The sequence below is a fragment of the Medicago sativa genome, chromosome 3 (genome assembly GCF_051527215.1).
Source record: "Medicago sativa cultivar Bolivia chromosome 3, Bolivia_mono, whole genome shotgun sequence".
In the NCBI taxonomy this organism is placed as follows: Eukaryota; Viridiplantae; Streptophyta; class Magnoliopsida; order Fabales; family Fabaceae; genus Medicago; species Medicago sativa.
Genome location: NC_140751.1, coordinates 42,074,590 through 42,094,201, shown reverse-complemented (window position 1 = coordinate 42,094,201; position 19,612 = coordinate 42,074,590). Strand labels below are relative to the sequence as shown.

The 19,612-nt window shown below is 35.4% G+C and overlaps 2 long non-coding RNA genes and 2 pseudogenes across 2 annotated transcripts; 2 read left to right on the top strand and 2 right to left on the bottom strand.

The window, feature by feature from the left end:
- The first annotated feature begins 273 nt into the window (after positions 1–273).
- On the top strand, positions 274–909 carry LOC146937550 (cationic peroxidase SPC4 pseudogene; annotated as a pseudogene).
- A 720-nt stretch (positions 910–1,629) lies between these two features.
- On the bottom strand, positions 1,630–4,023 carry LOC146937549 (uncharacterized). Its single transcript, XR_015030971.1, has 2 exons — positions 3,736–4,023; positions 1,630–1,938 (listed from the first exon to the last, which is right to left on the bottom strand). It is a non-coding gene; the product is annotated as an uncharacterized LOC146937549 (long non-coding RNA).
- A 3,841-nt stretch (positions 4,024–7,864) lies between these two features.
- Positions 7,865–10,229, bottom strand: LOC146937548 (uncharacterized). Its single transcript, XR_015033291.1, has 2 exons — positions 9,844–10,229; positions 7,865–8,050 (listed from the first exon to the last, which is right to left on the bottom strand). It is a non-coding gene; the product is annotated as an uncharacterized LOC146937548 (long non-coding RNA).
- A 3,235-nt stretch (positions 10,230–13,464) lies between these two features.
- Positions 13,465–16,205, top strand: LOC146937547 (peroxidase 12-like; annotated as a pseudogene).
- Positions 16,206–19,612: the final 3,407 nt, after the last annotated feature.

The following is a 19,612-nucleotide window of genomic DNA, read 5'->3' as shown; positions in this document are numbered from 1 at the left end:
ATATGTGAACCTATTTGGTTTTGTATTCGGCAAAATGAAATTATTTGAATGACCATTGTCCCAAAAAAGAGATTTTAGCCTATATGGTTAAAAGTTTGAGAAATATTAATGTTGAATTTGTCCCTCGATGTCCTTTATTGCGTAACATAATATTTGAACCAATTTCGTTTTAAATTTGGTAAATAGAAAGTAATGAGATGACCCTTATCGCGAAAACGAGATTTTAGCTTATATTGTTGCATGTTTGTTAAATATGAAGGTTGAACATTACTAAACTTCAGTGTAAATGCAGGAGATAATCTCCCAGTACCATTTGCACGAACAGATGAACTATTAACCGTTTTCGGATCAAAAAAATTCGATGCAACTGATGTAGTTGCTCTATCTGGTGCCCACACTTTTGGTCAAGCTCATTGTCCAACAATGTTCAACCGAATCATTGAATCCGACCCACCAATCGAACCAAATTTCAAGAAACAACTCGAAGCAACATGTCCGAATGAGGAGTCCCTCAACGCCGTTAATTTGGATGTTTGAACACCAAACACATTCGATAATATGTACTACATTAACCTCTTGAATCACCAGGGTGTGTTTACATCGGATCAAGACTTGGCAAGTCATCCTAAGACTAAGGAGATTGTGAACCTCTTTGCTTCTAACCAGAAAGAGTTTTTTAACAAATTTGCTAATGCTTTTGTTAAGGTTAGTCAATTGGATGTTTTGACTGGAAATCAAGGAGAAATTCGTAAGTCATGTTTTGCTCCAAATAATAGGAAATCTAAGGTGGCATCTATGGTGGAAGAGGTGGTGGAAATTGCAGCAAACATGTAGATTAATTATAAAATTGTTATGTTATGTTATTTCACGGGGTGCCAACCTAGTTGGGATGTCGTTGTTTCCTCTTGATGTATGTCCACACTCCTGCCTTACCTAAAAAATTAACAATAATTTTTCCAATCCCATTGAGAAAAACTATTTGCTTAAGTAGGTAATAAGGGTCGCTAAGAGAGAGTACTTTTGTTTATGTTGTTATAAGTTGTAATGTATGAAATGTGTAATAAGTGGCTAATGAGAGTATGGAAAGCCACATTGTGCACACAAGTCTATTCATAAATTTAGTACTTCATTTACCTTTTAATAACCTCTTTTTTGAAGGTCTTGAGTTCAAGATGCATCTCCTTAATATATCTTCTTGATTTAAATATTTTAATTCTTGTGATTAAAATATGTTCGTTTTTACAGTGGTATTATCTAACACCCTAATTTTTTTAATAGGGAATGTGCATTTTTTTTAAAGAACTCAAAACCTTACACAAACGAATTCACGATCGTCTTAAATTTAAAATCATAGTGAATAATTTCTATCGAAAACATTTTCCAAAAAAGGATTATCATAATCTTGCATCATCTTTGTTAAAAAAAAAAAAATCTTGCATCAACTTCTTAGAAGTTAGAACCCTCCAAAGAGTTCGAGATTGGTAGATTATCATCCACATGAGAAAATCATAGGAAGTCTTGATGATGAGATCGAAAATTGAAGATCTTTCATATATGAGTCAAACATGTCCATGGTATCTCATTCTGAACCAAAATCCATGGATGAAGTCATCATTGATGAATCATAAATAAAGACAATGAAAGAAGAGTTGTCTAAGTTTGAAAATAAAGTTTGGAACTGTAACACCCATACCAGACGTATCTAGAAAGTCTGGCACGTGCGTTAATATTAGTACTGGATACATTAAAATATACAACAATTAAAAACTTCGAATAAATAATATTTACATCAAGTTCCGTTCGTGTAAATAATAATACAATATAACTCATCCATACGTAAAAATACATCCTTGAAGTCCATAACATCCTGCAGCTTCACGAACGAACCCTTGAAGTAATATCCATCCGGCTCCGAACATGCATAAACATCCTGCTTATCTGAAACAAATAAGGATTGGGATGAGACATAATGTCTCAGTGAGTTCCCCTAAATCCTAGGCTATAGGCAACCTCAAGGGAAAACCTACGGTCACCACGTGTCTACATTATAACCTGACGGTTGATTATACGTGTGTGGGGACATGCATACTTAGACGGTAGTGCATACTAGGGCCGTCATAGTCATATCTCACTTGTTATAGGCTTCTCACCTATACATGTCATGGCGGTTGAGGGAACCTAAACCGCATTACCAAGTGTACACTCTACGTCACAAGGCCTAAACATAAATAACATAGCATATTCATGACATGATTCTAATCCGGACGATTAGGGAAACCTAGGGTCGTCACGGCCATAGCTTTCTTTACTTGTCCTATACATATCTTGCTCTCGTCTAATAGCATTTCATGCTCTTAGTCTTGTTCTTAAACATATCATACATGGGCTCGATCATGAGCATAAACATAACATAATCATATTCATCATAAACATAATCGTGTCTAAGTTCATTCATGGGTTAGCGTTGAACAAACAATTATTATCTTGATTCATTTTACGGATAGTCCCGGGTGGAGTAACCCCAAAATCAATCCCATACATGACCGATGTACGTACATCGGACTCCCTCGGTGTCGTGCGGGTCCCTTGCGGCTTAAACTGTTCCCCTTAGGTCGAGAACCTCCCGTATCCCCCTAGCGTGGATAACAAGAGACACGAGCACCTACGTCTTGCTTATTTCGGTGACATGCGGGTCCCTTACGGCTTGAATCGTTCCCCTTAGATCGAGAACCTCTTGTATCCCCCTGACGTGGATAACAAGAGACATGCCACCTACTTATATTAGTCATGGTCTTGTCGTTCATATAAAATAAACTTATACATACATACATACATACATACTTGCTTATTACCTCGGACCCTTGAGTCGATCCGATTGACGGTAAACTTATACTTGTCCATGCTTAAACTTAGTGGAGAGATTAACTAATCAAACCACAACTTATCTTGCTTGCTATCTTATTCTTAATCGTGTGCGAAGAGAATAACTTCGCGTCTTAGCTTTCTAGGGATTCTTGCTATCTTTCTAGTTCTCGACTAGCTAAGTCGAGGCTCTACATACATTCCCTTTCCTAGTTCATTACTACCCCATCAAGCTTAAACTCTCTTGAGCCATCCTTGTAATTTATGCTAACATTGCCATGATTAATGATGCAAGGATCAATTGACGAGTTGTGCAAATTCCCAATAGTTACTAAAGACCGGACGTGCCGAAAACCCGAATTCCAAGCCGTTTATAAGTTCTTAAGATTTTATAAAACCATATTTGTTCCAGTAGAAAAACAAGTGAAAACAGTACAAGAACACACCGAAACGATCGCTACGGACCCCCACGCGACTGCCCCCAAGCACCCGAGCGCAGAACAACGCGAACGTTGTCCTGTCTGGGGCGCCTGGCGCCAGAGGGAGGGCGCCTAGCGCTGGCTCCCTGACTTGTGGGCGCCTAGCGCCCTTGTTCAGGCGCAGCGCTGCGAATTCTGCGTTTTCGCGTGTTCCGGCCGCGGGTTTTCGCCATTTTCGACCCAAAACTCGTCCAATTCGACCCTGTAATGCACCAAATACATCCAACAACATATATAGACTTATTTAAACATATATCATGGCAATTTTAACCTATAATCACCTAGGATTGGCTTGGGGTACTAAAGTTACATAAAAACTATACTTAGCATAAAACATGATTTTTCTACAAGATTAATCAATCCCAAAGGTGGGTAATCTATCTATGGAACTCACCTTAACGTGTTCCTTGCAATTCCTCGAGCTTCAAGCCCAAACCCTAGCTCATGCTTCATCCATGATCCAAAGCTTCCCAACCAAACTATGCTTAAATCCATTCTCCCACTTGATTCTTGATTGCAAAGCTACCATAATCCATGCTTGATCATGATGTTAAGAAAGTTTGGATGATTATTATGGAGGGAGAGGGCGATCCTAGAGAGAGAGGGAGAAGAGAACTCTTTCTCTCAACCCTAGAGAGAGAAAGACAAGTGAAGAATGAATATTTTGGGCCAAAGCCACTTAAATACCCCTTTCGTGTGAAATTTCCATTATGCCTCTGCCTCAAGCGTGTTTAATCTGACACTGATACTTTATCCGTAATATGCTGACATGTCATAAAATATTTCCATTATCTTACTTTTCCATAAATTTAATTCCTCTGATACATTTGTCTGATAAAGTTCCTTAAGCTGATGAGCGGGATGTTACATTCTACCCCCCTTAAAGAAATTTCGTCCTCGAAATTTTAGAGATCGACTACCAATCATCATGACAGAAACTTACCATCTTTGGTCTGAGCCATACATACTCTATTCATACTTACTCATAGAGTTCGTTGTATCATGTCCTCATCTTGTTTCTTAACCCATATGCAACTGAACATAACCTTCTTGATTTTAATATTACCCAAACTTAGAATTTTCTTATCATATCATGATTCAGAACTTACCTTGCTACACACAGACTTATTGTCTCGGACTCGTATTTTACCCACTTAACATAAACCATTCATATAGGTATCTTTTTATAAACATGAACACTCAGGATTTGCCTTTTAACTGGGATCCTACGGAAACCAGGTTTGCCCTGCAGTGCTTACTTGTAACTTTAAAACATATTTCATACATACATCTTATCATGAATACATAATCTTACTGTACCTTGAGGCACATGCTTCTTACTTGTATTACTCATGTAAATGATTCCATGAATCTCTTATCTCTTTTCAGAGCCTTAGGAAATCTTCTGATTTCATCGCAATTCCATTGCATCTTATCACACCCGAATTAATGGGTAACTCATATAGCTTGACATGAAAAAGTGAAATCAACTCACCACTTCATCTGACAATCCATTAACCAATATTATGGTTCACATACTCGTGAAACTTACTAGTAATTCCACTTGCACTTACATCGTATACTCTTAACACAATTCCGTGTATCCCACATGATATTGGCTTCATACGAACATTGTCGTTTTCATAACATGTACATACTTTCAAGTGCCATCTCTTGCTAAATGATAACGATACGTGTTCTAGAATCTTTCTTGAAGAAATTTCCTTAAGCTCTGGTATTCAGGTTCTTGGAACGAATATATATATACATGACTAAAATATTTTATCATTCCCAAAACTGAATTTGTAATAGCACCACAGAACCATCGGACGAGTTTCTATATTTGAAAAAGATTTAACAACTCGCCCTAAACTTGTCCACGGCAAGTTGGTCCTGAAGTTGGTACGTCTTAAGTGAGTTCACTTACGACGTATCTCATCAGTTTCGAAAATGTATAATTCCATGAGTTTAAAATAAGCATCGTTCCCAAGTTCCATAATACCAATCTTAACTTTTAAAAGTTCTAAAATCATGACTTAACATGTCTTAACAAGTATCGTTTTCACTCAACAAGTATTGCATACGAGAGTATGATTCTCATTGCACAACTCGAGAGTTGCACCTCCTTTCATGATAACATACTTAACTTCGAAGATAAATTCTTTTCTTAATCAACCGATATACATACTTGCCATACCGCTTTCATATCCATAGGAAATCCTTGGACCTCTTAACATAAACTTATTTCTCTTCTTCGAAACACTAAACTTGATTCTTTACCTAAGTCACGGAACGAATCCTTCTGGTCCTTACATGTTTTCTATTATCATCATTCATGCATCTTGACCAAATACGACAATTCTTGTCCTTTTTATCTTACCTAGCTAACGACACATACTTAAACTTATACCTTAGCCAACAATGCTTGAATAAGAATTCATCCTTATCTATCACATCGAGAACTCCTTGCATGTCTTATGATGCATTCTTGTTAAACTTGTGTTTCCAACCGAACATTCTTCACGAAGATTCATACATACTAAAATTCCTCGTTTCATGATTACCATTAACTTCCGTAGCGCTACTCTGAATTCCCACTGGTTGGCTCAAACTAATACTCTAAGCCGTTAGAGCAATTGAGACTTCAATTCATGCTTATCCCTTGATTATTTACTTCTTGAATTATTCTCAAGATCTTCCATGTTGTAACCAACATCACAACCTTACACTTGTCTTGTGAATTCAAAACTCATGATGGTTTATCTTATGCTCATAATACTTGACTCGGGAGTAAACCTTACTTTCTTGCTGGTTGCACTTACCATACATATCATATCTGAACTTATTTTTGAGTAAACTCAATTTCCATTAACAACCCATCTAGCACTTGAACATAACTTTCTTGAACATTTAATCTTTGTACCTTCGCATTCTCGCGGACTATATTTTGCTTAATCAAACCAATGCTTGCTCATTAAATTTTTTTTTTTAAAAAAACTTCGTAAACTAGCGCACAAGTCATTGACGCTGATAATTTTCTACTTTATAAATATATTGAGTTTTGGCCCCGACCGTTGCTCTAAATTCATAGAACGAGTTGATAGCACATACGTGTCATCAATTCTAGATTATAATAAGTCTAGCTCGCTCTACGAGTATCATAGCAAACCGGTTCCTAGAAAATCTCGTGAATTTTCAAAATATCAACTTCAACGACCCATACGCGTAAATATTTCTAAATTATTTACTTTATGTTTCAACATCATATCGAGCCTAGCAAGTATATTAAGCAAAACATAGGTTCGAGCGATACGTCATAATTCCACATAATCGATGAATCTTGTGATTTTCTCATAACTCTGCACCGCTTTAATTCGTACATCATACCTCATGCATAAACATTGGTGACTTTCCTTCTAAATGCAGGAACTTCTATACTCTTGATCTTGGCTTGTTCTTGACACATCAACACATTAACTTCCAAAAATACCTTAAACCGTATCGTTTTCGTTGATGGTTGTCCACGTCCTTTTCCTTAGAAATTGTAGGAGGTGATATGCATTCATTACTTGATGTCTTAAAAGATTTTCGTCACGTGAAATTTATTGTGAAGACATCTCCCCAATAGTCATTGCAAACCATAGGATCGAACTAGTAGGTTTCACAAAAAAAAAAAACGGAAAAATTTTCGTCCCAGGCTTACTATTGGTGAGCTTCTCCAAAAGTATTTTTTTCAGAAAACATTTGTTGCGTAAAACTCTTATTCTCAAGTATAAAATGCACATCATTCATTCCTATCGTCATAAAATATTCTATAACATATGCATGGCAACATCAACCTTTTTCGATACAATTCTTGGCACGTTGGAAATCAATGTCTTACTCCTGATAACATAAAACTTTCTCTTGAATCCTTAACTTCCACCACTATGATTAACTTGCCTCTTTACGTTGCCACTTACGCAACTTGACAAACCTACATGTCCTTAACTTCATTTACATATTACTGTTCCTGAGAGCCCGCTGACTCCGTCAACATAAGTCGACTTCTCCCTATCTTGTAACCTTGTACTATCATTCCAGTATATCATAAATCCGTTCCAACATCTCTTCACTTACAGGTTCATGAAGTATCATCAACATCTTACCCGACATTGTCGAAACGTCCCTTCTTAACATGCCTTACATTCCCAGAGGATTCACACTTGTACCTGATTAGTTCACCGGCCACCTTTTGGCACGATAAAACTTCTTCATCACATACTTCGTTCCTCCAGGGTCCTATTCAGCTCTCAGGCATCCATTCTAATCATCGAATGTTAAATTGAGTTGATCAGGCTCAACTAACATCAACAACTAGAACATTTACCTGGAACCCAATGGTCCCACTTCCTTTGTTGTAATTTAATGACCCAAGGCACGGTCTGAATCGACCAGCTCTGATACCAATTGTAACACCCATACCAGACGTATCTAGAAAGTCTGGCACGTGCGTTAATATTAGTACTGGATACATTAAAATATACAACAATTAAAAACTTCGAATAAATAATATTTACATCAAGTTCCGTTCGTGTAAATAATAATACAATATAACTCATCCATACGTAAAAATACATCCTTGAAGTCCATAACATCCTGCAGCTTCACGAACGAACCCTTGAAGTAATATCCATCCGGCTCCGAACATGCATAAACATCCTGCTTATCTGAAACAAATAAGGATTGGGATGAGACATAATGTCTCAGTGAGTTCCCCTAAATCCTAGGCTATAGGCAACCTCAAGGGAAAACCTACGGTCACCACGTGTCTACATTACAACCTGACGGTTGATTATACGTGTGTGGGGACATGCATACTTAGACGGTAGTGCATACTAGGGCCGTCATAGTCATATCTCACTTGTTATAGGCTTCTCACCTATACATGTCATGGCGGTTGAGGGAACCTAAACCGCATTACCAAGTGTACACTCTACGTCACAAGGCCTAAACATAAATAACATAGCATATTCATGACATGATTCTAATCCGGACGATTAGGGAAACCTAGGGTCGTCACGGCCATAGCTTTCTTTACTTGTCCTATACATATCTTGCTCTCGTCTAATAGCATTTCATGCTCTTAGTCTTGTTCTTAAACATATCATACATGGGCTCGATCATGAGCATAAACATAACATAATCATATTCATCATAAACATAATCGTGTCTAAGTTCATTCATGGGTTAGCGTTGAACAAACAGTTATTATCTTGATTCATTTTACGGATAGTCCCGGGTGGAGTAACCCCGAAATCAATCCCATACATGACCGATGTACGTACATCGGACTCCCTCGGTGTCGTGCAGGTCCCTTGCGGCTTAAACCGTTCCCCTTAGGTCGAGAACCTCCCGTATCCCCCTAGCGTGGATAACAAGAGACACGAGCACCTACGTCTTGCTTATTTCGGTGACATGCGGGTCCCTTACGGCTTGAATCGTTCCCCTTAGATCGAGAACCTCTTGTATCCCCCTGATGTGGATAACAAGAGACATGCCACCTACTTATATTAGTCATGGTCTTGTCGTTCATATAAAATAAACTTATACATACATACATACATACTTGCTTATTACCTCGGACCCTTGAGTCGATCCGATTGACGGTAAACTTATACTTGTCCATGCTTAAACTTAGTGGAGAGATTAACTAATCAAACCACAACTTATCTTGCTTGCTATCTTATTCTTAATCGTGTGCGAAGAGAATAACTTCGCGTCTTAGCTTTCTAGGGATTCTTGCTATCTTTCTAGTTCTCGACTAGCTAAGTCGAGGCTCTACATACATTCCCTTTCCTAGTTCATTACTACCCCATCAAGCTTAAACTCTCTTGAGCCATCCTTGTAATTTATGCTAACATTGCCATGATTAATGATGCAAGGATCAATTGACGAGTTGTGCAAATTCCCAATAGTTACTAAAGACCGGACGTGCCGAAAACCCGAATTCCAAGCCGTTTATAAGTTCTTAAGATTTGATAAAACCATATTTGTTCCAGTAGAAAAACAAGTGAAAACAGTACAAGAACACACCGAAACGATCGCTACGGACCCCCACGCGACTGCCCCCAAGCACCCGAGCGCAGAACAACGCGAACGTTGTCCTGTCTGGGGCGCCTGGCGCCAGAGGGAGGGCGCCTAGCGCTGGCTCCCTGACTTGTGGGCGCCTAGCGCCCTTGTTCAGGCGCAGCGCTGCGAATTCTGCGTTTTCGCGTGTTTCGGCCGCGGGTTTTCGCCATTTTCGACCCAAAACTCGTCCAATTCGACCCTGTAATGCACCAAATACATCCAACAACATATATAGACTTATTTAAACATATATCATGGCAATTTAAACCTATAATCACCTAGGATTGGCTTGGGGTACTAAAGTTACATAAAAACTATACTTAGCATAAAACATGATTTTTCTACAAGATTAATCAATCCCAAAGGTGGGTAATCTATCTATGGAACTCACCTTAACGTGTTCCTTGCAATTCCTCGAGCTTCAAGCCCAAACCCTAGCTCATGCTTCATCCATGATCCAAAGCTTCCCAACCAAACTATGCTTAAATCCATTCTCCCACTTGATTCTTGATTGCAAAGCTACCATAATCCATGCTTGATCATGATGTTAAGAAAGTTTGGATGATTATTATGGAGGGAGAGGGCGATCCTAGAGAGAGAGGGAGAAGAGAACTCTTTCTCTCAACCCTAGAGAGAGAAAGACAAGTGAAGAATGAATATTTTGGGCCAAAGCCACTTAAATACCCCTTTCGTGCGAAATTTCCATTATGCCCCTGCCTCAAGCGTGTTTAATCTGACACTGATACTTTATCCGTAATATGCTGACATGTCATAAAATATTTCCATTATCTTACTTTTCCATAAATTTAATTCCTCTGATACATTTGTCTGATAAAGTTCCTTAAGCTGATGAGCGGGATGTTACAGGAACCTTGTTTCTAATCCTCGTAGTTAAACCATCATCAAACAAGATGGGTGCCAAAAACAAGTTTGGTGAAGAAGATAAAGTGATCAGAAACAATGCTAGACTTGGCACAAGGCTACAATCAATATGATGGTATATATTACGATAACACTTTTACACAAGTAGCAAGGTTATACGAAATTATAATTTAACATGTATATGTTGATCATAAGTGCATGTAACTATTTCAAAAGAATGTTAAAAGTGTCTTTCTAAATATTTTTTTGAATAAATAAGTTTATGTTCATCAACCACCTGGATTCATCAATCAAGAGAAACGAAACCATGTTTTAAAATTAATAAAAGCTCTATATGGACTCAAACCAGCTCCAAAAGCTCTATATGATAGATTGAGCTCTTTTCTTATTGAAAATGGTTTTTCACGAAGACATATAGATACTACTCTTTTCACAAAAACTAATCAATTTGATATATTGATAGTTCAAGTTTATGTTGATAATATATTTTTTGGCTCAACAAATAAAAAGATGTGCAAGGACTTTTTAAACCTTATGCAAAATGAATTTGATAAGAGCATGATGGGAGAACTTAGATATTTTTTCTGGATTGGAAATCAAGCAACTTTCTAATGGTATTTTGAGTGTAGGCAAAGAGCTTCTCTTTTAACCTTATTGCTCTATCTCGCGATGTGGGGATCATAGCCTGCATTGCAAGTAGGACTGAGCAACACAACCGAACCCGCCTACAACCCGAAAAACCCGTATAGATAAATATGCAAACGGGTAGGTTCAATCGGGTTTGTGGGCCCATCGGGTGAAAGGTACAGTTCTGTGTGGTTTAAAATGGTCGGTATCAGTTGTTGGAAAACAATTCTGTCACTAACCGTACCCGACCGAACAAGCACCGTTAGATTAAAAAATTATGGGAATCATAAATTAAATGGATGGTTTAAATGCACTCTCTGGAAAAGGGAATAAAGTAAACGTAAACAAAAAAGAAGGGTCCCTTTCTACTGTTATTCTCTCACTCAGTTCTTCTCTCTCTCTGTTTATGATCTTCTCTCTCTACAAGTTTATGTTCTTCTCTCTCTCTCTCTCTCTACAAGATGTAGTAGAACCGCTCCTCTTTCTCATATTTTCATCTCTACGATGTTGTCTCATGACCAATTGTATCTCTCAATCTCTTGGTAGCCGCATCAATCATCTCCCCTTTTGCTTTAAAATATGCCCAAAACTCAATACAACTTTAGATCTAGCCAAGTATTGATGAAGGGATGTTAAAATTGTTCAGATCTGCCAAAGCTGCTAACTTGTTTTTGTTTAGTCAAATTTTTGTTTATGGTTTTATTTCGGCATTCACGGTTTCCGACCCAAACCGCCCGCTCAAATCGTCGCCGGCGCAAACCGTCATCCGACTAATCCGACGCCTCACACGGTCGGAGATGGTTGAAATAAAATCCTTTTCGGTTCCTTGCAGATTTGATATCTTCGGTCCGATCCCGCCCGAACCCGTCTGATGCTCAGTCCTAATTGCAAGATAGACAATAGTGATCTCCTAGATTTCCATTGTATTCTCATGATGCGGGGCTCATAGCCCATGATGCGAAGTAGGAAGTAGCTGACTCCTTGGTTTTTGCTCCATTTTCTCTCACCAGAATGTCCGTTATGACTATACCCCAAACTTAATCAATGATAAACTTGTAAAAAGCATAACATGGTTACTAGTTGTCTAGTTCAGGTGGATTACCATGAACATGCAAGAGAAAAGGAGGGTGGGATAAAAAGTTCCTTAAGTACGATCGACTCATTCCTTATTGGTTTTTTTTTTATTGTTTTCGATTCGGTCCAATAGCTTTTCCACCCACTTGTTTGCATTACTGGTTAAGGTTAATTAATAAAAAGAGAACTGCATGGAACACCCCTTATCAATACTGATTATCTTATCGAGTGAAATTCACAAATTTATGCATGTCTCATCATTTTATGTGAAATCTATTTTTAAATATATAACAAAATTGAGATCACTCAATAAAATAGTAAGTGTTCAGGTGAACATTATAAAACAAAAGTGTTGCTAGTATTCTTGATGAAATTTTTAAATATGTTTCACAAGGATCTTTCAATAAAGAAAAAAGATTGATAAACACTCAAAATCATTTAAAACATTAACACTGTGTTTGGTTGAAAAGAAATAAGGAAGAGAGAAACTGCTGAGAGAGAAATTGGAGAGATATCAAACTTCTCCTGTTTGGTAGGCCAAGAAATAAGGAAGAGAGAAAAACATTATTGTGGGACCCACCACTTTTATCTTTCTTCGCTGATGTGCGAAGAGATCCAGGAGAAAGGTCCTTTTATTTTCACTTTCCATTGTATACCCTTGTCACCCTTTCCTCATTTTTGTTTATTTGGCAAAATAGTTATTTTTTTTTTTTGTGAACATTTTGTAAAATAGCTGTACTACGCTTTTTTTTTCTACGTACAGTTGTGACATTCCTTTTTTTTTTTTTTTTTTGTGATCATAGTGATATTCCATTTTTCATACATAAATTTGGTTTTTTATTTTTACGGTAAGTATGGTTTTTTTCTTTCAGTAACACCCGAATAGTTTTATTTTTTTTAAAGGATAATAACACACATTTTATTTTGAAAGACGGAGAGTAGCACACATAAATAATTGTATACATCTTCCGTTGTGGTTAACTAAATATTAATTTAACTCTTTATTAATTAATTTTTTTAGCAAAATAAATTATCTAAAGGCGTTTGAATAATTTAATTAATTAATTGATATTTTAGATTACCAAATAAAAAAATCATTGGATTAATTAATTAACTGAAATTAATTAAAGTAAAATAAAAATGTGAGAATGATAGTTTTATTAATGAAAGGGTATTTTAGTAATTTTAAATATAATCAACACTTCTCTCTCTTCTATTTCTCTTCTCTCTCTCTTAAACCAAACAACACCTCAAATCTACTCTATTTCTCTTATCTTTCTCTCTTACCATATTCTCTCTCACCTATTTCTCTCTTCTCAATTTCTTCTCACAACCAAACATACCCTGAGAGAGAAGGAAATAGAAAGAGCAATGTTGTAAATGTGATATGCTGTTGATATGATAGAAATGAAAAGAGGGAAAAAAAAGTGTTGAATGAATGTATGAAATTTTAGGATTAAATTATTTTGGTTACACAATTTTTGGATGTTTAAATATAAGAGTATATCATCGATTAATGTATGTGTATACATGCACGTTATGGAAGCCTCGTGGTGACATTGTGTTCTCAATGATATTTTAAGAAAAGGTCCTTCAACTTGTGCATTCCAGAATAATATAATTAACGCAAACTACACTTATATTATTGATTTTTGAGTTACTTTGTAACATCTTATCCTGTCTCTTTGTTGGTTGTTCCAAATCTCAAATGCATGTGCTCCATATTGTGCAAAGAGACCACTAGCCCTCAATATCCATCTATAAATATCATGCAAGTTTTGTGCTGATCTCAACCAATTAGTAAACCAAAAATGGTAAGGGTTAGTAGTAGTACATGTAGATCTTCTTCATTGTTTTTTATTTCTTTTCTATTAGCTTCGTTAGTCTTTGTTTCCTCTAAGAGATTATCAAGGCCTCCCATTGTGAGGGGACTAGATTGGAATTACTATTGGTTGTCATGTCCTAAGGATTGTAAGGTTCCATCTTGAAGATGTGTTTGAAAAAGATAGTGGCCAAGCTCCTGGCATACTCAGGCTCTTTTTCCATGACTGCTTTTCCCAGGTAAAAAAAAATCAAGGAAAATACTATATTTATCTTTAGATTTGTGTATGATTTTAAGAAAATGATTAATTGTAGTTAGTGAAGTAGTTAAGTTGGATGAAATTCAATAAATAAGGGTATAATAGTAAAAAAATAAAATAATAAATACTGCATTGATATTCTAAAGTGACAATTATCCTGAGATATAGAAAAAATGTTAAAGAAACAATTATTTTGAGACGGATGAAGTATAAACTTTCAAAAATTAGTCTACAATGGACCCTTTACCATCTTTATAAAATAGTTAGTTTTATATTAAAAAAATAAAGATGGTAAGAATCTATCCTTAACACAATTATGAGGTTCATATTATACACACCTTTATTTACATATAATTTACTATATTCAATGTTGATTTGAATTGAAACAGGGATGTGATGGATCGATTTTGTTGAACGGTGTTGGAGAAGATGACGAAAAACAACATCCTGCCAACTTCGCCTTAAGGGAAGAGGCTATTCAAACCCTTGAAAATCTCCGTGCTCTAATTCGTAGACAGTGTCCACGGGTTGTCTCGTGTGCGGACATACTCGTCCTCGCGGCACGAGAAGCTGTTCGTCAGGTAATTTTCATTTATTGAGAAAACTTTAGAATTTAAAGAACACTAGAAAAACTATTTTCGTTTGCCTCATTTTAAGGACACTAGGAGCATTTGTACACGAAACCTTCGGGTTCTGCATCTATTTTTTTTTTTTTATCAATAGACCAAATACTTGAAGTTAGTCATTTTAATTTTTACTTTCTTCAATTTTGATCTCTCTTATCGTCTCTGTTCATATCCGAGCTCTACTAGTCTCTTCAAAGGATCTAAATGTAAATTCCGCTCTTTTAGTCCTAAGATCATCCTTATCTTAGACTTGTGCATCATCATCACATCAATTTTTTCCTTATGATAAAATAAGAGGTAAAAATGTGATTCCTATTTAAAAGATAAAGATAATGCGTTTAAACATATATAAAACATCTTTCGTAGCACTGGTATTGGTTAGCTCAAGTAGTTTATGTTGAAGGAGTTGGAATAGTCAAAGGATCCGAGTTCGAATTCTGATAAAGAAGAAAATATTAATGTTTTTATTTTATTTTATTTATAATAGAAAATACTAACAGTAATATCCTAGCTATAGCAACTACTCTATTCATAAGAGAATATAAATAAAAATATTGTTGTACAACATGAGATTAAATTTTTACTGGCATTTGAATATGTTAAATGTGATCAACTACAATTTTCAATGTGTTATTTGATCACGGTTGTTTATAACTCTCTGATGAGTGTAATTATTAACATTTTCCTCTACGTATTCCTAGCATTATTTCACATTTTCTTAACAATATGTCATTTGTTTATTTGAATTTGTACAGCTTGGAGGCCCCGATTTTGATGTACCATTGGGAAGAAGAGACAGCCTAACCTTCAATGCAACTGCACCAGACAATCTTCCAGTACCATTTGAAAGAACGGATGAACAATTAAGACTTTTTCAATCCAGAAAATTTGATGCCACATATTTAGTTGCTCTTTCTGGGGCGCACACTTTTGGTCGATCCCATTGTCCTACACTATTCAATCGAACCATTGATACAAACCCACCAATAGACCCAAATTTCAAGAAACAACTCGAAGCGACATGTCCGAATGATCAATCACTGAACACAATTAACTTGGATATTAGAACACCAACGAAATTCGATAACATGTACTATATTAATCTCTTGAATCACCAGGGTGTGTTTACATCTGATCAAGACCTAGCAAGTCATCCTAAGACTAAGGAGATTGTGAACCTCTTTGCTTCTAACTAGAATGAGTTTTTCAATAAATTTGCTAATGCTTTTGTTAAGGTTAGCCAATTGAGTGTTTTGACTGGAAATCAAGGAGAAGTTCGCAAGTCCTGTTTGGACCCAAATAATCGGCAATCTAATGTGGCGTTTGTGGTCGAAGAGGTGGTGGAAATCGCAGAAAACATGGAAAATGATTATTACTCTCACCGTTATTAATAATCTTTTTTATTTTCTTGTTTAAAAAAATTACTAGCCAAGGTGGCCAAGTAAGTTAATTAGTTGCTTTTAAGAGAGAGTATTTTGTTTGTGTTGCTATAAGTTGTGGATGCCTTTGTGTTTTACCTCCTTAAGCACATGGAAATTTAGTATTTTTTTTTTATGCTTATAATCTTTGTTTGAAGGTCATGGGCCAAGGTAAGAAGAAACCTAAATTTCTAAAATGCATCTCTAAATCTTGTTGATTAAAATATCACACATCTTAGTAAATCTTAAATATAAAGCAATAACAACATTGACTCAGAGTTCCCTATGATTTTCTTACAAGAAGAAAATAAATATATAAGTAAGTAATCATATGCGATTTCTCTCCTAGGGTTACGAGTTACTGCCTCCCTTGTGAGTGTGTGTTATCATTTGATTGTAAATCCTTGTTCACCCATCACTCGTTCGTGAGTTATTCCATGTGCTTCCTTTATTCCATCGTTTCATAAAACTTTGATACCTTTGTGTTATTCTCACGGTTTTAAAGACCTTGAGTAATATCATGTGATTGTTGGTTTCATATTTGCTACAAATACCATTGGAAGTTAAGTTAGATAACAACGGGGTCTTACTTGCGTTTTGGAAAGTAAGCAAGACAAGGTTTTGCTTGGATTCTCCGTTTTAGGAATATGGTTTTTCTTCTTTAAGGGGATTAGTGTCATTAGTTAGAATGTCGCGGATTGGGTAACCCGAGTGTAGTTTCTAATCTTAAATACCTCGTCTGCCGTATATCCTTTTCTTAAGTGAGATACTTATTCACCAAAATAAAAATAAGGAATTTCGCTACATTCTTGGTTTTGATTCTTGTTTTTGTGTTGATTATGTTGGCAGAGGTGGTGGTTTAGATTTTTATTGGGGCTCTTTTACTAAAAGACGTCAGATTGTAGATTATTTAAACAATCATCCTTATGGGTAGGATGACAGGCTGCTTGGGACTTCCTTCGGTAGTTGTCCCAATCGTCTACTCACCCTTGGTGCATTTTTGGTGATTTCAACGACATCATGGATGCAAGTGAGAAATGTGATAGGACAAATCGTTCTAACTAGTTGATTAATGGTTTTTGTTTAACGGTTATGAATCATGGATTATTTGACGTCCCTGTTGAGGATTAATAGTTGTACCATACTTGTGGTGCTTGTTTAACGCCATACAAACCCCTTTTTAATTTATACACCTTCAACCTATCATCCATTTTTTCACATAACCTTGTGGTTGATCAACAAAAACTTCCTCATTCAACTCCCCACACAAGAATGCCTTTTTTACGTCTAGCTGAAACACACTTCTTTTAATTGGAACACCACAAAAGATATTCAACCTAACAATGTCAATATTATGCGTTATAATTATTATAGATGAGTTTTTCTTGCAAATTTGCATATGTTAAGAAATTTTAAATAGTAAATTTACTTACATTGAAACTTGTACATTTTATATTATATATATAGTTTTTTAATAAATAATTATTAGTTTTCAATAAAAACTTACTACTTTTAGTTGTTTTAACATGTGCGATGTTGCACATGTTAGACAACCCGATTATAGATTTAACAAATAGAATAATCAACTACCAAGAGAGATTCACGAGGGAGATACTCATAGACATTTGAGCTGATGCTTCAAGAAAAGGTTTTAAATATGGATTTATTCCAAACGCTTCGACAAGATGCAGGCGCATGCTATGAAATGAAAGGTTTGCTAGACATCCTCATTAAGACTCCAGAGTCTGTAGCCATCCTCAGTCAGCTCTTCAACATTATGAGAACGCTGCCAAACTTGAAGCTGACATTGCAGGAATGGTCAAAACTGAGTCCTTCATTGACTTAAAACTGCAGCATGCTGAAACAGCCTACAAAAGACTAAAGAATAACCTCCAACTTTAGGCCTAGGGGGTGGGCAAAAATAACCAAAAACCAATTCGAACTGGTTAACAAAACCGAACCGTATCAAAACTAACTGAACCATTTAACCAATTCTCGAACCGAACTATTATTTTGATAATAAATCATTAACCGAACTGAACCGTTAGTAACCACAATTATCTGAACCGAACCAAACTGAACCATTAATCATATCTGTTTTAAAAACAGCTTATTCAAAACAACTTATTTTAAAAAAGCTTATTTTATGCAAAACAACTTATTTAAAAAACAGTTTATTCAAACAACTTGTTTATGAAAACAACTTATTTAAAAAAAAAACTTATTCAAAACAGCGTATTGTAAAAACAGCTTATTTTATGCAAAACAACTTATTTTAAAAAACTGCTTATTCAAAACAACTTATTTTAAAAAATAACTTATTCAAACCAGCTTATTATCAAAACAACTTATTCAAAACAGCTTAAATTACACCCTCCACCAAGACACATTTTTATCGATTTATGCTTTTAAAGATCATTGATATATGTTTTGGATCCTCATTGTCGATTATAAGACGATAAAAGACAAACAAATATTATGTACAAAGTTCCAAAACCGACGAATGAAATATTAAAACTTCATTTTGTTGCTAAAATAAAAACCTCAATACAGTAATAAAATATCCAAAATTAAGTGACAGTGACACTGAAAGTTGTGGAGAAAAGAAAATATGGACAGAAGGTTCATTCAAGTTAAAATAGGATAAAATGCAATATATAGTTATATCAGGGAAAGGAGGTGAATGTTTTAAAATAAGTTGAGAGCAAAGTGTACTCTAAGCTTATCACACAAGCTTGTATTTGCTTTGATCCCCAAAACTTCTACCTATGCAAATTGACCGGAAATAGCAAGTGACAATTTTGGCTAAGTGAACTCATTAGAAAGTTGACAACCACGGGGACCAGCAAGTTTTACTGATAATAAACATGAAAAATGCTAGGAAAAAATTAACCAATACTTTATATATGAGTATACTTGTTTAGATTTAAACATATAAGTCGTTTTACTGATTAAAATAAGCTGTTTTAAAATAAGTTGTTTCGAATAAGTTGTATTTTAAAATAAGTTGTTTTGCATAAAATAAGCTGTTTTGAATAAACTGTTTTTAAAGAGATCGTAATAAGCTGCTTTTCATAAAATAAGCTTTTTTGAATAAGCTGTTTTTTAAAATAAGTTGTTTCGCAAAAATAAGTTGTTTTTTAAAATAAGTTGTTTTGCATAAAATAAGTTGTTTTAAAATAAGCTGTTTTGAATAAGCTGTTTTTTAAAATAAGAAGTTTTGCATAAAAAAGCTGTTTTTTTTGAAAAAGAGATCGTAATAAGTTGTTTTGAATAAGATAAGTTGTTTTGAAGAAATAAACTATATTAGCTTTTAATTTTAATTTGTTATTTTTTTTTAATAAAAGTGGTTTTATTCATTGGATAAGAAAATATTTGTTTTGGTTCAGTTCGGTTTGGTTAATAGGTAAGCAAATGGTTAACCGAACCATAACTTTGGTTCAGTTTGGTTA